Raw genomic sequence first — 20,356 nt, 5'->3', positions numbered from 1 at the left:
TTACTGTAATTAGAGCTTGCCAGTTCCATATCACCCTCCTACCAGATGGTTTTCTGTACTTGGAATTGTAGATTATAGAATAAACATTGCTTAGTATTTATCTAAGTCTATTTAAAGTACAATAACTAAAATACAAGGGTCATCTGGAAAGTAATACCACATATATTCTGAAAGATTGGTGCTGTAAAACGTAACTTTTTCACTTTTGAGACTTAACCACAAATATTCCTGCCACAATGATTAGTCATTAAATACATTATGGCTTTGGGGGTACAGGAAGACGTGGGGCGTATGTTCTGGGCACCCCAGTGTCTTTCACTATATGTTAGGATGTTTTCTGTGATCATGTGCAGATTTTCCTTTGTTAAATTCAGAAGAAAAATAGGTGACCTGGAAGTAGGCTTGAAGGAAAAAAAAATCTTTTTCTGGACACTTGACCTACTTAGAATTATTTCTGAACAAGATGTTTCCTCTTAAAAAAAATTGACTTCTTTCCGCATATAGGTCTTGTTCAGCCTTGGTGTCCCAGGAATCCAGTTTGGAAAAGTCACCGTGAACAGTGCTTTAAATGAAATGTTTCGCCTCTGTTGCTGTCAATATGGAAATGCGAGCCAGTATCGTGGATTGTTATTGTGCATTGTGAATACTGGGATACACTAAATAGTCTGTCCAGATTCTAAATAATGCCCAGCAAGTATTAAGCCACTATTGTCACTTAAACAGCTTTGCAGCGGGGGTAAATAATTTTGTGGAGGACATGTTATTTCAGTTGTTTTGCCCTACTGCTGGCATAAATGATGTTGTTCACATATACTGTTGCACAGTTTGGGGAGAGACAGTCACGTGACATCGAGGTTGAGTTGTGAGAGACTAAACCTAATTCTGTCTCTCGAAAAAGGAAAAGGAATTCCTCACATGTGCACAACACATGGACAGACAAGTGAGATAAACAGTGTCAAAAGTAGTTGTTCAGCTTTTTGGTGAGATTGAGCTCTTACGTTCTAAATATCTAGACGACATGCAACATAGTTTAATGTGACTTAGTAATAGCATAATCTCTTAATTGGTTTATTTGAGTGGGTAGATCGATTGAGAAGAAATTCTGTTATAGTGCTAATACAGTGGCGACTCCGTAACATAGCAGGGCATTAACTGGAATATACAGGCACCTTGCTAAATTGTACAACTGCAGTGTCCCATCTGGAATTTGAACCTGTGACTGGTTCAGAGTCCAGAATCCTCACCATTTCCCCACACCGCCACCATTCTGGCAAACAAATACTTGCAGATCTGCATTTGAGATGTTTATATATCTATACAGTCTATTCATTTTTAACTGAAATACCCAGTCTTCGTATTTTTTGTTAAAACTGGGATGGAATTTCATAATTTCCCTGGGCTTGTGAAAGAGTTGTTCAACCTGTTTGTTTTTAAATATTCCTTTAGGGGAAATCTTCATCTAACGATTTTCTTGAGCTTTTTTTTTTTATGGCAGATTTTAACGAAGTTTCATAAACGGCGTTTCCTGTCTGAAATGAAATGGCCACGACAGAGTCACTCACCACACCCCCCCGTCCCCTTCCATGGATTCTCTTCCGGTCCCGTTCCTCTCGGCCGGCCGTGCTGGGAGGAGAGGTGGATAGACTGTCCCCTACTGTGGAAAATTCTTTGGCTTCTCCCATGGAAGTACGAAACACACAAGCAAAACATCAGAGTCACATGAAATCACATGAGATCACAACAACAGTATGTGATGCATAAACACACGGATAAATATATAGGTAGTGGGTGAACTACATTTATATACCTTCATTGAGTAGTTGTATTGCAGAGGGGACAAAGGATTTCTTATGAATGTTTTTATTTGAATTGGGTACCCTTTACCATCTTCCTGATGGGAGTGTTATGAGTTGAGAACGGAGTGGGAGTGTGGAATTAGCTGTGATGATTCTGGCCATTCTGAGAACTGTATTGTGAAAGAAAGTACAGAGCTGGGGCTGCTGCTTCCCAAGTATTTTTCCTGCCACTTTCCCAGTCCTGGACGGTTTGGCTTTGCTTTTCAACTCCGGGTTTCCAAACCAAACTGCCATGTTAAATGCCAGGATGCTCTCAACAAGGCTTTTACTGTATATGCCATCTCTAGGACATTTTGACTGACATTAAAGTTCTTTAGTCTTTGAATTAAAAACAGCCTCTGATTTGTTTTCTTAAATATGTTGTCTATATTCTCAGCGTATTCTCAGCCAGGGGCTCTAGACCCCTCATGCCACTGAAGAGTAAGACCAGCTACCATGAGAGACTGAAGCCTCAATACATTTTGCTGGCAATTCAAGAGCATATTTAATTGATAATTAGGGGGTTTTATCAGCACAAATGTAAATATACGTTGTCTGTTCACCAGCAATTGTTTACTACTGCTTGCAAAGTGTGTGTGACAGCAGTCCTGTTGTCCCTATTTAGCTCAAGGTTAAGAACAGACCTTCTTAGCTGGGGTCCAAGGGGACTATAAGTGGCCAGTGTTCAGGGGAACAGCTCACTGAGTTTCTGCCAGAGTCTCCACTGGGCGTGCTGCTGGGAGTTGGAGACCGGCTACAAGCTCTTGATTAGCATGATAATGAGCCTCAAGTGCACAAATTAACAAGCTAAACTGTCATGCTGTTGGCAAAGAAAAGGAGCAGTCTGCTCTACACTAGCTGAGCAATGCCCGACACAAAAGTACTGGGGTCCGCTGCCACCAGTTTAGCCTTGACCGAATTCTACTCTTTCTAAGAACTCTTGAATGGAGTGTTGTAGAGTTTATCTTTCTTTTCTGGCTTCTTGGGATTTAGACGTTAAATGAGGGATCCTAATGGCTGGGGAGGAGATTCAGGAAGCTTGTACAAGTTCCTGGACTCTGGATTTTCAGTATACCTTACAGCTGTTTTGTGAGCGACGTCCTTAAAACAGGTTCTCAGACGTTTTACTAATTTACAAAAAAAACTGCAAAATTAGCACTATGGTATTAACATACAAATTAAGTAGTTTTTATTTATGTTTTTAATGGGAACAGCTTCAGTAGGGTTGATCACCTGTTGAGGATGTGTTTTGGAATACAACATTCATTGGCCTATTTGGTACATATGCAGCTAGTAAACAGGAATCTTATCAGGCAAGAGTGTTTCTTGTCTCAGCATGTTCAGTGGGGGTAAAATAAGACTATATGTACTTTCTAGTTGCAGTTGATTTTAAGATGCTTTTCAACTGCTGCTGTATGGAGCAGTTTATTTTGTTAGATATAGCCTATGCCCTGGATGGTACCCTTACAGAGCAGACACATGGACAATTTAGAGATGCCGATTCACCTGAGCGCGCATGGCTCACTATTACACGAGCATGGCTCACTATTACACGAACATGGGCAAAACATGCAGACTCTACTCAGTCACAGCAAGACCTGGAGTCCTGCTTTGTGCTGCAATGGAAAGACTAACATTCCCCAGAAAGCACACGAAACAGAAGTACAAGCACTTAGCCGACCATATTGTATCCTGACATGGATAGTAGTGATAGGATAAACTCATTGAAATTGAGCACATTCACTTAGCTAATGGCCTTTAATTATTTAGGACCTTCAAGCGGGATTACAGATACTAAAAAATACTTTTTTTTGTTGAGTTCATTTGGGGTACTTAGCCTGCATGCCAACTTAAGTTAAATCATTAAAATTTAAACATGCATTAAAATCAAAAGCCATCTTAACAATTAGTGTTTATTCTATCGATAATGTACAATCCTTAGCTCATTATAGCCATGCTGGTAGGATTTTCCTTTTCAGCTGAACCCATTAATGTTATTGTACGTCAGCTGTGGGACACTGTCCCAGTTACAGGAAATTTCTTCTTTTTTTATTTTAACGTACCAGCCTGAAGGGCATTTTTTCTTCTAAGCACACGTCTGGCCTAGAGCCTAACGATATAGTCATGCTTGGTCTTGTGAATCTTCCTTCAGGGTCTGAGCTGCGCCAGTGATTCTAACTTTGGTCACTGTCTACTGCCTTAATTTGTATCCACAGTATATACTCAAAGTGATGTTTTGTTTTTGGTTTTAGAGTGCAGGAATACTGGAATCCAGCAGTGCAGATTCTTGTTCAAAGTATAGTGTTCCTTTACACTACATTTGTACTTTTATTCTGCCTTCTTATTTTTGGCTGTTTGCAAGTAGTAAATTATATTTCTGCCTGTTCACAGAGTGACCTAGCTCTTCAAAAAACAACATGGAATTATCTAGAGGTCAGAAGGAAATAAATTATTTACAGCACAATGCTCATTTAGCCCAGAGCTCCAGTAACATAGTTATGGAATATTAAGCTGCTATGCTTTTCATAATAGTTCAGTAGCAATGTACAGCACGATAGCCAAGTGAAATAAGACAGTGTGTAAATCTGGCCCATGTGATCTTCTCCGTGAATAATCTGCATTCGAATGAGGACCCAGCTGCAGCATGAGCAGGTTGGCTCAAGTGAGAGTGGACGTGTGACCATAATTTAAAACGGCGAAGAGACCTTAGGGACTCTTATTCCGTACTTGAGGAAAGCCCTGCTTTCCTTGTGCTCTGAGCTCGTGTTGCAGGGAGCCTCCTCTCCAGTGGACCTTTCCCCCTGCTCTCGCCGCCGCTCCTTGGCCGGCCCGGGCCTCGCCCAGGAGCCCGCCTGCGTGCGCTGGGGGAGCAGCAGGAGGCCGAGACGCCCCCCCACGCCCACGCCCACACCCACGGGGTCGAGAGCGGAGAAACTCCTGCCGGGAGCTCAGCTGGGCATGTTATTGAAAGTCAACACCCTTCCTGCGCCGTGAGAGGAGGGAAGGACAATGCTTTGAGGCCCTTTTTTTCTACAGGGACCTTGACATTAATACTGTTAACTGTCTTGGAAGTATCAGGAAGACTATAGATAGCATACATGCTGTGAATGTGTATGTATATAGACACTCTTAACCGTGCTTAACTGTTGCTTTTTTTCCTACTGGCACCGTGGGAATGCTGATCCACTTAGGGAGGATCTAACCTTTTCTTCTCTTTTGAAAAGCCTTCTCAGATGCAGTGTCAGTACTGTGTCGCACACTGCCCTGTTTCTGATTCATGAAGGTGCCAGTCCTGGTATATCAGGATGCTGTCTGGTGTGGCCAGCAAGAAATATTTACAAAAAAGGATGTTTTTTGAGTCCTATTTAGTAGTGGGACTAAAATTGTCTGAACAGGTGGCAGTTGCAACCAGTCAGGATTTTATCTTTTATCGTAATGGGATACATGTTGCTTTTGGTCAGAGTATCAGTCCTGCGGTTTTAAAATCAGGTTGGAACATAGATACAAGAATCACCCCTATAGTCTGTTTCCAGGGTTACAGAGTAAACATTTCATGGAAAAGGTAACAAATGATTAAAGTTCTGGGAATTCCTTAGCTGGGACTGAATAATTTTGAAAGCTGCTTTAAGGTAGCATGAGAGTTATAAATGCTGAATGTTGTCATGATGTGGTCCAGCATACACCTTTGCCATGCAAGCTCTTGCATTTAGAAAATTAATCACTGTTTTAGAAGCGGCAGGAATTGTGGTCATTTTCTTTAGAAGGAGTAAAGAGCAGTGATCCATTGGTGAAGAGTTCTAGTTTGTGGTTCAGATTTTAAAAGTGAAGAACAGCGTGCATCTAGGGCATAAGCTTGTTTTGTCTTGGTTGTGCTGCAAGCTCTCTGCCACTTACTGTTCAAGCTGCCAGCCCAACAGTAAAAAGGGACCCAAGCTGTGTCAAAACAGTGTCAAATGTCAGGTGTCTCTCTAGGTAGAAATTTTAGATTCATTGAGACACTATAGGAGATTAACCTTTATAACAGTAATAATGCAACTGAAGTAGGAAGGTTAATCTGATAGCCTACCCAAGGGACGGGCAATAGTACTCTGCTGTTTGTGAAAACAGAGCGCAGTGTTATCAGGAAAACAGAGCGCACAGCTGATGCACAATTGATTCTTCTGTTTAGCTAATTATTTTGTTGAAAGTGTTGGTTCTGGCGTGGGTGGTATTACCTTATAATCACATTGATGTGACCAGGCTGAACCTATTATTTGAGCTGGGTGTTGCTTTTGGATGGATATATTCTTGTCTGTCTTGGCTTGGCCCGACATAAAATGATTGTAATTATATTTTTTTTCTAAAAAGAGCATGTCTCAAGTGTTTCAGGGATGTGAAATGTTGAGGACATTTTAATAATGTCGAAATTTCACAAGCCGGCAAACCAGCTTTTGCAAAATAATGGTTTAATTAGGTCTCTGAATATGACCTTCATTATCTCCCCACAGGACAGAGAGCTCAAGACTGCTTTAATCTGTGCTTTTTATTTTCTATCAGAGGTTGGGAGGAAATCATTTTTCACCGCAGTGGTAAAATCGAGATGAGTATCTGAAAGGGTGGTTATTGTCTGCTTTTCTTGTTTTTTCGTCCACGCCGCAGAGATGTCAGTGCAAGCTTTCATCCGGTACTAATTGGGATTCTATCACAGTAACATTTTCCCCCCTTAGCCTCTATGGAAACACAAGTCCGCAATTGTTACAACAGATTGTTTTAGTTGTTTAAAGGTCAGACAGAAGTGGGAGGGGCTCCAGTTGCCCAGAAATGCTAACCTTAAAATTCCTGTTATCAAGCTCACTGTCTTAGAGAAGCTCTGTGTTCCACATCTTGTTCTAAAGTCTGTAAAGCACTACACACAAAGCACAAATGTGTGGCGTGAATGTTACACGCATTGAACAATGAAACATTTACTGGCGCTCCCAAGCTGCATTTTAGTGATGAAGGACAACTCATACGTGCTTTGCGGGTGACCCCTAAAATAAGGTGTTGCGATAATATACTGGTAGATAGCACACAAAAAGATTATCTTGCATATATCCATACAGCCAGTATCAATGGATGCAGTGTATTAGAGCAAAAGAAGTCACCAGTTGGAGGATGCCATTCTGTAGCATTGCTGGATGTTCTAATCCACAGAGAGTACAAAAAAAAACACACCACTGAAAATCAATTTTTTCTAAGACGGGAAGGGGGGAAACATTTCATTTTTACTGTGTTTCCTTTTCATTTTCTTTTGAGGTGGGGAAATACAACATCAAACAAAAGACACAATTTCCAGTGGAAGGAAATAACGCCCCCCAGTGTATGTGCACATTGCAGGTTGTGAGTCCTGGAATGACTGAAGACCATCCACGTTCAGATTATTTTAATAATATATTTGAATATTTGAATCTCTTTATAACTCTTTATAAGGGAAGCAGACATAAGGGGCTCTACCTGTGAGGAGTTTATTATTGACAGAATGCCGTGTTTTCTGGGACTTTGAATCTTTCCACCAAATATTTATTTCCGTGATTATGGAGAATAATGTAATCTACAGTGTCTAAGGGGTGATGTATATTTTTAAGGAAATCTATAGCATATGCTTTGGCATTAAAATCTCCCCCTGAAACTGTCTGCATTGCTTAGACTGTCTGAACCCTAGATTCTACTTCTTGGCTTTCTTTTATTAGAATGCTGTCCAAGATTATGTTAACGGTGGTCTGTGATGACCAGATCTGGCATACATTACTTAACATAAGATAAATATTAAATGCATGTTCACTGTTACAAATGCATGAAGTACTGTGCACTGTAGGTGCACGTACAATATAATAAAGGAAAAAAATTGCAATGTGCAGAAATAGTCTATCCCTTGATAATTGTTAGTCTTATGCTTTACATAAATCTGTTCTGCACTGCACATATAATTTATAGTTAATTAACCCATTAACTTTAATAAGTGCTTTGCAAGTATGAGGATTTATACAAAATAATGATGTCCTTTTGATTGAACAGGCTCCCTTGGGATTGTAAAGGTAATATTTTTAAATACTGGCAAACAAGCCCATAGTTTCCACATGATTTTGCAAAGTATTCAGTGTTTCCAGTTTAATACTGCATCTATACTGCTGTGTGGGTCATCATCAACGATTCATGTGATGCACTGGTGGTGTCGCGGAGATGAGATACTCTAGGACACAGAGCTCCTGTTGTTCTAAATGTCTTAAAGGCTCTTCTGTGTAGGACACTTGGCCATAAATTGAATTTCTTAAAGTACGTTTTGTACTCGATGGGTGATTATTTTTAAAATACAAACATGTTACTGATAAAAAGTAAATTCCCATATGGTGCATTAATAGAGTTTTGAACTATAAATGGCTTGGAGGTTAGCTTAATTGACAGTTTAGTCATTAACAACTTGTTAGATTAAGGAACATAGCTGCGGGTTTCATGAATTGCTTCTCACATGCTTTTACAGTATTTTGTTAATGACTGGTAGTATATTCTCTGTGTGATTCTCATATTAGAATTTTGTTTGGTGTCTGCGATGATTCAAGGTTAATAGCCTATAAAATTTCATTTTAAAACTTTACAAGTTTTCTCTTGTAAAGAAATTGAAGAAATGTAAATGTAAAGTCCAGTCACTGTCTTTAGAATCAGCGATTCATTCTACATTTACAGTTTGCTTTCTGGAAGTACACTTATATTATGCCCATTAAGAATGTACAGGAGGTGTGCTCCTCTGTGAAACTAAACTATGTGGTGAAATGATTATGAACAACAGCTCCACATCTGAAGCTGATGGACAGCCAAAACTCTCCTTTTAAAACTACGAAAGCAAAGTGCTTCTGCAGAATGGCGTCTTTGTGTATGGGCAGTTTAAAATACCAGAATGTTTAGAGACCTTTTGAAGTTACTAATCTTCACATCCCTGTTGGAACCATTTTCCTCTTCGGAAGGAGTTGCTAAATTTAAGACTTTTTTTAAATTTAAAAGGGAAATGCGTATTCTGACAGAGAATACTGCTTTTCAGTATAGGCCAGAATTACTCTACTTGAGAAGAAACAAAACTGTTTTACCTTTAAATGACCTGATAGTGTGTGAATTGGTACAATTGATGTGATAATGTTAAACATTCTTAAGTCATCTGAACTTTTCACCTACTTTCTTTTATTCAGATGTTCTAAATAGATTACAAATGAGAGGATTTTTAATCTTTTGATTATCTTGCTCGTATGGTTGCTGATAACTGGACAGGATGCTTAGATCAATAAGCTGTTTCTTGGAAGATGGCAGAAATCTGCCCTGACAACATGACTAGCCTTTTTTTCCTTACTGTCACAACTCTTTGTGCAAAAGATAAATCTCCTGTTCATCGTAAGATAATGATTTTGATCAATTCTTTTTGTATGTCTGTAACCAGACTAATCAGTCAGACTGAGGCCTTCAGAAACAAAACATATTCAATTTCAAATAGTCAAATTTTAAATTAAAAGCTGATCAATAAATGTCCAATAAGCAAACCAAATGTTAGAACTGCGATAAGTTAAGGGAACCAATTATTCTGTATATTATAGTATTAATACTTCACATTTTATTACCTTAAGGATTATTTGATGAAGCCGACTTTTAAAATGTTCTTTGGTTTTTGTTATAAACAAAAGGTTTGAAGTTCGTGGATGAGAGAGAAGTGTAGCTGGGAGTAAATCACTTTCCACTCGGTTTGAAAATACTTGGTGGGTTAATAAGTAGATATACTGTGACTTTTTCTTCTCACCTAGATTACCTATTGTTGTCTGGAATGAAATAGGAAAACATCTGTTCTACTGACGCGATATAGGTGGGGTTGCACCAGTTTGCTGTCAGGGGGATGTACCGTGTCTCTGGAGCAGATTGTAATCAAGTTGTTCCCCTTGGCAGTATGTTAGGTAATCTTGCATGTTTCAGCTTTGGCAGGAGCACAAGATTCCACTTTGGAAGGGCTCCTGAGGGAGCAGTGTGAAAGAGTAAGACTGCTCAAGTTGTGCCTTGCTTGCACCCGCAGTCAGCCTGGCAGACAGACAGTTGTCCTGAAGTGGCGTTGCTGACTTGTTTGACTTACTAGGAACCTAGTTAACCTCCGGGGCTTGTGAAGAGCATTTAAAGGCTGTGCCCACACTAGAAAAGCCACAGTACATTGTAGCGCCGCAGGCTGAGTGGTCTTTCTTAAGTCTGTTGCTGTCTGCGCTTATTGATATGAAGGGACACCACTGGAAGGAAACCGGGAGCTGTTGGGTTCTGGAGTGTCGACTGCAGGTGACTGTGCCACCTCTTCAGTGCTAATGCCTCCCGAGGTGGTGCGGCAGTTCCATCTTACAGCCCTGAGCCCAACGGCGTCGTGTCTCACGTGACACCTGGGAGTGCGATCAGGCATGAAGACTCTGCCCCGACTGACGTGTGAAACTCCTCGGAGATTGACCTTGTCGGTGTCGCTGGAGGTGCCGCGTGGAGGTATTGATCAGAGGTGCTGGGTCACAAACCAGCCTCGTGAAATGCAGATTACGGTTAGCGAGGACTGGAGCAACGGGGCTGGGTTCTGGCACTTGTGGGCACTTGTGATGCTTCCATCTGCACATGGGGCATTTCAGGCAGAATACTTTGCTCTGGTGGTCAAAACTGAGATGCCCTTCTCTGTGCTTTCCTTCCCAAGATATTCTTTTGGTTGACCTGCTGTTAGAACTTTACTTTTCTGAATGTAACTGAGGGGCTTTTGCAGGATTTTTAGACTGGGGCACATTTCAAAATTTGGTCATTTGTTTGAACTTAATTGCTCTGAGTTTTGTGGATTGACCTAGGCAAAGCTTTACTTGAATGGAATCACCCGTTCTCATTTGGAAGTGGAAAAAAGCTTGTGGCGATGGGGCTCGTCTTAACAAAAAACAATCGCAGGAGGAATATTGAACTGGCTTATCTGTCATCAGCTGGCTTTCTGTCAGTCCTTGCTTTCGCTTCTCCCCGTGTTTGTAGACTGTTCTGTGTAGACAGTGTTGGGCACTATTAAACGACTGAAGAAATCTAAAACAGATTTTCAAGAAGGAAACATTTGAATCTTAAGAGAAAAGCTGGCAAGACTGCGCCTGTGTTGTTCGTTTGGCGAACTTATCTTGAAGGACATTGCAATCAAGTCTCGTCTTGTGCAGTCAGACTGACACGGCTGCCCTCCTAACAGTTGACAGCCTTAATAAACTTGATGTACCGGGTTAGTGCTGCAGACACACACACACATGCATGCGCGTGTGTGCAAACCTCCAGGCATTCCTTTCAACAGCTCTGCTTTGAGCAAACCAGCTATTTCAAACGCGCACACAAGCAGAAAAAAAGGAGAGGAAGAGAGAGGGCGGTAGCTTAGCTTAAGCTGCATCCTATAGGAACTGGGGTGTTGAAAATGGGCGTTAGCTTGAGGTAGGGACTGACTCACAGCAGCAACATCTGTGCCTTTGCTCTGGGCTTCACTGCTGTGGAAGCCATCGAGTGGCCTTTTGTTTTAGTGTAAACTAGGAAATGGCTTTGGAAGGCTGAGTCCGCTGGGACAGGAGAGATTGTTCGTGCTTTCTGCTTCTCCCACAGACCTGTGTCAAAGGATGTGTCAGATCTGGAGCAGCTTCTTCAAGGGAGCATTCTAAAGAGGCATTTGCTTTTACCTGTTTTCAGGATGGACCACTGGGAGATGTAACTCGTGGACCCCTCTGCCTGCAGGTAGAGAAATGCATTGTTTCTGAATTCAGTTCTAAAAAGATGTGATTGTCATATCACTCACAAAAAGATATGCTGTCAGCTAGGAAATATGAAGATGGTTGTCCTTTCAGTGTACAACTGATAAATGTGCAGTCACTTGAAATGCAGACTGGGAATTTTAGCTTTCACAGTCTGTTTTTATGAGGGAACTAATAATTTTATTATAAGAATCATTTGCCTATTCTATCGTGGTTCTTAATGGCCCACAATGTCTTCTAGATAAAGAGCTGTGGTACTGTTTTTTTTCTTGTCTTTTGCTTTAATGGGATACGATTTGTTTGACCCTGTTGGGCTTGATGTTGATTTTAATATTCTTTTTCTTTGTAAGTGTTTTTTTTTTTTGGAAGAAAGGACCCGTTTTACATGGTGCCCTGGGTGAAATCCTTTTAATGGAGTAACCCTTTACTTTTCGCGTGCCCTCACTCCAGTAACTCAGTCATCAGCTTCCGTTCTGATAGGCAGTAAGCCTTTGAAGAATGACTGCAGTTATCAGCGGTGATGTTTTTAATCAAAAGATATGCTGTGCTTAAAATAGAAGAGGGTGCCATGTTGTAGAGAGGAGCCTTCAGACTGCTGAGGAGTGTCTTTGTTCATCCATGTGCTGTTTCTGTGAACTTTGCATTTATAAATATTCAGTAAAGTAGCAGAGATGACCTCATACATTTAAAATGGAAATGAAAAGAAAAGGAAAAACATGAGCTATGTACTGAACTTCTTTGCACTACAAAAGGCTTCTTTAACTGGGGCATTCTGCATGGAATGAAACCTGCATGCATTTTATTCTGGGGTGTGACTTCTGAGATAAGGTCAGTGAGAGACAGTTACCTTGAAACTACAGTAGTTGCATGGCTAGCCTCAAAATTTCTTAAATTCCTCTGAACCAAAATGGCTACAGGCTATTTGCTTTTTGTGACAAAGCAGATTTAAAATCTGCTATTTCGGGTTGGTGGCGTGGGGTTAAATGGAGACACCCTGCTAACAGAGCCTTGTGGCTTGGGACTGGCTAGATAAGAGGGCAGAGTACCCTTCTGCCCCCACCAAACAAACGTCTGAACAGCAGCCACCTTGACAGTACTACTCTGCAGTCTGATGGCAACAAACGTCCAGGCTTTCCATGCAGATGTTTAAAACAGATCCATTTATTTGACTCTTGTCAAAAATAAATAAAAATTGATTTTTCAAATTGATTCACTAAAACACTTAATGTAACAGATTCTCTCGTTGCACATTATGCCAGAAATGGGAGAAACAAGTACTTTCTTATGGAGAATTCCTAGGTATTGTGGGCGTTTTAATCTATATTGGACCAGACTTCAGTAAACCACGGAGCTCCTAAATGCCTGGTTAAGGTGAGGTGGTCGTGTACTTGCAGACTGACATGAGAGTGTTCCTGTTGGAATACAAAGCATTTTTGTTTGTTTTTCAAATATTATGGTGATATTTCCTCATGTTGAGAGGCAGAAAGCAAGTTTATTTCAGCACTTGGAATGGTCTGACAACGCCTGTGTTTGGAAGCATCTTGCTTTGAGAAAAGAAAGTATATTGGTGAGTTCAGTTTGAAAAGAATTCACTGAGCCTTCATATCCATAAAAAACATTTAGCACTTTTGCCGTGTTGTATTGTAGCATGATTTACAGCTGCAGTTATTTTGCTAAACAGAAACATTGCCTTCAACATACTAATGTTGAGCATTCTCTGTGTGTGTGTTTTATATTCTTGCTCTTGCATGTTGAGGTGTCATCATGATATCCAATACAGTATTGCCAGTTGTACTGTAATGTCGGGGTTGCCTTTAGATTGCGTTGAGGGCTGGGATAGGTCTCGCAAATTCAAAGTCAAATGGCAGACTTGTCATTTTACCAGTTGTCATGGAACAGTGGCTCCTGCAACCTTTTCCTCAAGTTCTGCGGTAATTCTTGTGTCTTTGTGTATTTGCATAAAAGGTGATACTAAGCCCCACTGATGGAGAAATAGGCTGATATTTGCCAAGGAATTTAAACTTTGACTCTGGATATAAAGGCCTTTGTTGCCCAGTTCAGTAGGTTATTTGCAACAGCAAAGTCTAGCCATTTAAAAGAAAATCCCCTTTTTGCCAAACACTCTTTAGTAAATATTAATAACAGCTTAGTATATGTACTTTAAGCTGCTGAGCATGCACATCAAGCAGCTATTGCCATGGTAACAGTAGTAGAGGGCTTTTTTCGTAACACCCTACAATGCATAAATATTCAGTATGATTTGATGTTGGGGCTCTACCATTGGCAGTAGCAAATTCATTAGAGGCTTAGCTGGGAAAACTCATTACTCACGCCGGTCTCTCGCAATCTTAACGGCTTGTCCCTCGGGATTAGTCATGAAACAGGAAGCAGCGAGATGGAAAAATCCTAGCAACCAAGGATCGGCAGCGCCTTCAGCACATCAAGGTCACAGCGCTGATCTGTGAGGAGCGACAGTGTCGGGGAAAAAAAAAACAGCTCGGGTGCATTGGGGTGATGAGGAACGTTTTGAATTTGCGCAGAATTTGAATTCAGCCACCTTCATCGGCGTAAGGTGTTTATTCCCCTGGCAGCGTGTCTCCTCTCCCTTTTTCTGTACGGCGGAGAATCCAGACGAGTTTTTTTTTTTACTACACTTCTCCCCCCCCATCACCACCACCCTTTGGAATAGGGAATGAAACATTCATGGAGGTTTCCAGTCAGTGGGGATGTGGAGCGTTCAGATGTCACCGATTGTAATCGAACTCTTCTGCTGCCAGAGTTCCCAGTGCTGGACACAAGCAGGAAGGGGTCGGTGCAAGAAGCAGAACGAAAACCAGCCATTCCCAAAATAAAACCTGCTATTGTTTTCTGGACCCCCTCAGTGCGGGCTTGTCACCCTTCAATCAGCTGTAGGAAATCTGCACAGAGGGAAGATTTAGAGACTGCACCAGTGAAGTCGGTGTGTTCCAGCTCTAATGTATAGTATCTTCCCCCAGAGACTCCTAATGTGGAATTGGTCTCTTCTCTTTGCCGTTTAATTCTCCGTGGCTGAAACATTTGACTTTAAATTATTACTTTAAATTAAACCTATTTGTTTGCTTACAGTTTCACATTTCAGGCAACGTAGAACACCGTTGTTTTGTGTTTTCGTTCTCCAAACAGTTATAACAGTATACAGCAGTTCATAAAGATGCTAATAGATTTTCAAAGGCATGTCAGCTACAGGTGGCACATGAATAGCGTTCTTCCAATTTGAGCTCCTTATCTATTAACGGATGCACACTGCTTCACAAAGTGGATGTTGGATACATTCTAAAGATCCCTTATGGAGTGGCATAGTCTGTACACTTTCCATTTCTCCTTGAGGGTAAGTACTTTTCTGCACTGGGCAGAAGGACTACAGGAGCACAGGCCTACTTTGACTTGAACAGAAAGTGTTGAAAAGTGGCACAGTATTGGCATGCCTCTGGCGGTGATGTTTGCATCATGGCTATGCTATGGTATGGTCCATGCCAGAGGTTATTGCAGATATTCATTGTGCAGTGTTTTTGTTTGTACTGGAGGGTTGCTTAGCTAAAGCTGTCGAACACAAATCTATATCTACATTTGTAAAACTGCGGCTTTTATTTCTGTTAGGAGAACCAACTATTGCTTCATTCTTATATACATCATACTAAACCTCATAGAAAGTGTTTTTTTCTGTTAATACTCATATTTAGAAATGCCCAGGTCACAATAATCCACATAAAGTAATGGATACAAGAACATCCTGTGTTATAATAGGTTTCAGATGTTCTAGTGTCTCAGTAGCCCCAAAGCTAAGACTAATAGTTTTGTCCTGAAATATATGAACACAAATTTACACTGTCTTCAGTCTGCAATCAGCAAGTAAAAAATGGCAGTTACATTTTCTAGTTTCAGTTTTTCAGGTCCTTCTATGTGATTTATAAAATGGATTTTGAATATCACTGTAAGGAAAAACGTTGAAATTGCGCCTCACCTCTATATTTTAATTAAATGAATATTAACATAAAAATAAATTTCCAAAATATTACGAATAGTTCACTGAGATAAATTGGGAACTATTGACAAACATTTGACTCAATAATTTCTCATGTACAAAATACTATAAAAACCAAAACTGTTTTATTAAAACTCACAGTGCTTTGCAACACATCACAAGGTGCAAATTATGACATTTTATTGTTCAGGTATTCTTTACACTAAATTAAAAAAAAGGTTTTTAGTTTGGACAAGTAACTTGTAGATGTTACTGCAGTTTCATAGAAAATGTTCTAAATGTTGTAATTTTTAATCCAATAAATATAGATTTATTTAAAGCTTAGGGTGTATTCGTTTAGCAATTCCTCATTGTGATTGCAGCCAGTATTTTCCTTAACAGGGAAAATCTTGGAGTAAACCTGTCCTGCCTGGATTGAACCTAACCACTGCTGCTGATGAATTCTAAAGGGTCAGTGATTCAGGCAAGCCTCAGGAAATTCTCGAGAGCCAGTCATTTGGTTATCCGCTTCAATCAGTAATCTATGGATTGAGGGATCCAATTAATTTTGTCGTAAATCTGTTAGAAACCTAAACATTCCATAATATTAAAGTACTACATTTGTGTGAAATCTACTTGCAATCAGAAGCCAACATGTGTTCGTGAACTTTGGAAGTGTTTTCTTTGCAGAGGTGTTCTGGAGAGTATACAGTATAGTTTACAGTCACAGTTTAAGGTAGCTCTGTTTTAATAACATGAGAACGATTACAAATGACAGCAGGCCATTCAACTCATCTACCGCATTTTGTAATAAGTAGATAATTGGTCTAAGAATGTCGTCCAGCTGTTTTGAAAGAATCCAGGGTATTGTCTTTAGCAACAAGGCTCATGGCTTATTCCATACTACAATATTCCTTTGGATAAAGACATGCCCCCTGGTGAGGTTTAAAAACTTCTGCATTGTTTAGGTGACTTTCATTATTTTAATCACCTGAGTTATTTATAAATTAAGGGGGTACTTTTAGTGAATGTTTTCTTTTGAGATTGTACTGGGGAGGAGGAAACAAGAAATCCGGGATTTTGAGTTCTTTGCGTCTCTTTTATAGACTGCTGTGCACGCTGAGACTATCTGCCCGTGTGTAGAGTATCTATGGTATAGAGAGCCCCTATAGCATCAAATGGGAAATGTATTGTTCTAGAACTGTCATTGCTAGTAGCTTCGTTGTCCTCATTCATGAACAAAATGGTATTGCAGTTTCAAGCAGTTGTGCTGCTGTCATTCTGCCAACAGGCTGTGTTACATTTTTATAATGCTGTATTCTCAAAAATATAGAAATCTTACTAGACGGGAAATTTAACCTACGTAGCTGCGTTCAATTTGCACTGTGAGGTATAGTGCAGATACACTTTCTAAGTGGTGGCCAAGCCCTTGTAAAAATTTAAACAGGTATCCTTGTTATGCATAATTGATTATAAATTAATATATTTTGAGAACACTAGTAGTAAAAAAGTGGAGTCCCTGAATTGTTTTTACATTCTAAAAAAAGCTTTTATGTAAGCTGTGTCTTCAACAAACAGCTCCCATCAACACTGTAAAGATATTCCAGTGTAACGTTAAATTGTTTCTTAAGCTTTCCACAACATAAAGCCAATATCTTGGACTTCCCATTACTAATCATCCTTCTTCCTTTGAAAATCTAACTCGGTTGGTATTTTGGACTTCCTAAATTGAAAAGGGCATCTTTATGGTTATGTTCTGTGATTCAGGAAAAGTCAAACATCATAAAGCTAAAATACTGCCTCAGCTAAACTGAAAAAAGAACATTCCTCTTTGGCTTTTTGGTCAGTCTAACTTTGAATTAAATGGTCATAAACTCTCTCGTAGAATGGCTTTGATTGAACTTATTTTTAGTTAAGGCTTGTACATTAAATATTTTTTTATTTTTAGCTGTTTGTGATTATATTAGACAAGACACAAACCCCTATGACGTCAGTACTGGATGGTTGTGTGTTACTGTGAATTTGCATTGTAAATTTGATTCTGGAAATCCAAAATAAAAAGCTTAATTTAAGACTGTGTATACAATACTGTATTGAGAAAATTCCCAGTTTTCAATCCTGTAACACAGCAGTTCAAGTAGGGAGCTGCGTCAGCATGCATAGTCTGCAGAGGAACAGGTAAAGGTTTATTCCCCGCTGAAAAGAAAAGAGAGAGAACGTTTTGTAATGTAATAAACCTTTACCTGTTCCTCTGTAATGCAGCAGCAGCTTACAGTGCTGTCAATCAGAAGTTATATTCTAATGGGTGAAAGGGAAGAAATAAGTAGCATCCAAATTTAGGTTTTTACCTTCTTTCCCATTTTATGATGTATATGGCTATTTCTGCTCATAGCAGAATTGTGTATGGTTTCTAACTTCTATATATATATACAGTATAAAACTATATTCCACAAAATATTTGTCAGCAATTACCTTTAGGGTCTCACAGAGCAGGAGTGAAAATGAGATGATAGGCAACCTCACTGATAATTATCAGTGCTGTTCTGACATGGCTGAGCTGGTGAAGGAGGTCTAGTGCTGTTTGCACCTGCTGCCCTAAAAACTTTCACAGCGCGCAGCCTCTCAAGAACACAAGAACGGTAAAAAAAGAGAGGAGCCCGTTTGGCCTCTTTATCCTGTTTGGTAGTCAGTCGCTAATTGACCCGAAGATCCCCTCCAGTCATTTCTTGAAAGAAACCAGGCTTCTGTCCTCAACAACATGGCTGGGTGGCTTGGTCTTTGCTCTCACAATACTTTTACTATTTTGGCAGCTGGGTCCAAGGCTTTTGATAAAACTGACTAAAATGGTCTTTTGATTTTAGACTAAAACGCTGTACTGTACATTGTGTTTCTTCAGAAGTCATGCATGTGGTCTGTTTTGTTCTGTAATTGTTTCTGTTTCCCACTCCTCGGAGCTGGAGTTTAAATAAATAAAGGACTTGTTAACAAATGGTCTTTGCGGTTGATCTGAGATCAATATCAGCCTGTTTTTTTGCCACAAAATAAGCTCTTTTAGGATATGTCTTTAAGAAAAAAATACATGATAACTTCCATCTAGCCTGTCTGGTAATTAACTTTTAAGTACCAAATGGGTGAGTATTGTAGCCACACGTAAAACAGCTTGTTGGAAGATAAGGTGTGTAAATTTTTTCTGAAGTGAAATGTGTTTTAGAAGAGCTTGAGGTAGGGTAAGTGATAGTGGTGCCTGCAGTATTTGAACTGGCTTGATGAAAGGCAGGTTGGAATGCATTTATGAGCCACTCTGTTTTGTTCTTAACATTCCTTCCATATAGATTGAGGTTGTGCAGTTGAAGTTCTCTGTTGTGAAAGCATGTTTCAGTGTCGATTATCTTAAATGATCCCCCAACTTAAATAACAGTGTAATGGAGGAGACAAGCTGTGCTGAGACATTTAGAGCATTTCAGAACACAGTTTGAGATAAGTCAAAACAGAGCTGAATTAGACCTGTCATGGTTTTGTGGTTCTCTTTAAAGTAATCGTTAAAAAATAATGGTACACAAAGGAAGTATGGCACAACCTTTCGTATATTTTGTTATACAATATTAAGGTGATTATTTAAAATCATTTGAGCAGAAAAAAATCAGTTTCACTTGTTTGCTAAAGGGAGGATGGTCCTGAGTATAGTGTAAAAATTGTAATACACCCCATAACAGCACTTGTTGCATTACTATTAAATTACCATTTAATAATAAATGATTTAATTTCAGCCGATGATCCGTGAAGAAACCATTTAGTTAAATGAAGTTACCAGATTAAGTCTGAAGACAATAATTTTAAGGCAAATATTCAACACAAACACTCACAATAAATATCACTGTCCCTTGAGTTTGAATAAGGAGATTCTGCACTGCTGTAGCTTTTTTGCCAAACTGCGTATGCCATTATATAATATATATATATAAGAAGTGAGAAAAGGTTGTATTGTTTGGGGTATAATCTGACATCTGGATGTTATGGAGTGAGGCTTGTGTACGGAGCTTATGGGATTTGCACCGGGAGGATTCAATGGGTCCTGAATACGTTAGGCAAGGTTGCACTTTCCAGATTGCTAGAGGTACAGTATACCTCGGCATGGGAGCTCAGAATGTACGATACCACTGATGTGCTCGTTAGACAAGGGTGTTTCAACTTGTGTCAGATTTGAAAGCACGTAAACCAGTATATACTTTGTTCAGATTTTCAATGGCACAACCATGTTTTAAGAACTTTGAACATGGGTCCGTACTACTTTCATTTTCTTACTGTGTTTTAGGGTTTTATTCTCTGTTGTGGTGCATTTCCTTTGCTTTGTGCTTGTCAATTTAAAATGACAAGTGTTAAATGTAATTACAGCGTTCTTGTAGAAGGCTCCAAAACACAGTCTAACTGAACTGAACAAAGCTGAGCTACGTAAGGCTTAAAATGTACACCTTAACAATGTCTCAGTTTGAAGGTATGAGGAAAATGAGTGTTCTCTCAGAGTAAACAAGCAGGCACATCAGCTGTCAACATGCAAACTGGTGTACTGTAAAATAGTTCCACTGTGCATCAGAGTAATTTAAATTTAAGTTAAACTGGCAGATTCAGTGTCACAAAACAAGGAGGATAACTCTTACACAGTTTGAAGACTGAGAAATCAGTAGTTGTACTGAATAGTCTGGAGTACATCAATTTAGTTCTCATAAATTGGCCAAAGGATAGTTTAAGTGATA

General features: G+C 39.7%; 1 protein-coding gene across 4 annotated transcripts in view; it reads left to right on the top strand.

Annotated features, from left to right (window-relative positions):
• Window positions 1–20,356, top strand: part of daam1a (dishevelled associated activator of morphogenesis 1a) — an 88,269-nt gene that overhangs the window by 12,375 nt on the left and 55,538 nt on the right. The window contains exon 2 of one of the 4 annotated variants that reach the window (XM_088647559.1): window positions 11,460–11,588. The exons of 1 other annotated variant lie outside the window; for it this stretch is intronic. The gene's annotated coding sequence lies outside the window, so the exon portion shown is untranslated. Of the gene's footprint in view, window positions 1–11,317; window positions 11,589–20,356 lie in introns of those variants that run through there. 2 more of the 4 variants (XM_088647561.1, XM_088647562.1) reach the window with 2 other exon arrangements.

Source organism: Lepisosteus platostomus, chromosome 10 (assembly GCF_059453375.1).
Source record: "Lepisosteus platostomus isolate fLepPlt1 chromosome 10, fLepPlt1.hap1, whole genome shotgun sequence".
Lineage (NCBI taxonomy): Eukaryota > Metazoa > Chordata > Actinopteri > Semionotiformes > Lepisosteidae > Lepisosteus > Lepisosteus platostomus.
The sequence above is the reverse complement of the archived record's forward strand: the minus strand, read 5'-3'. Positions and strand labels throughout refer to the sequence as shown.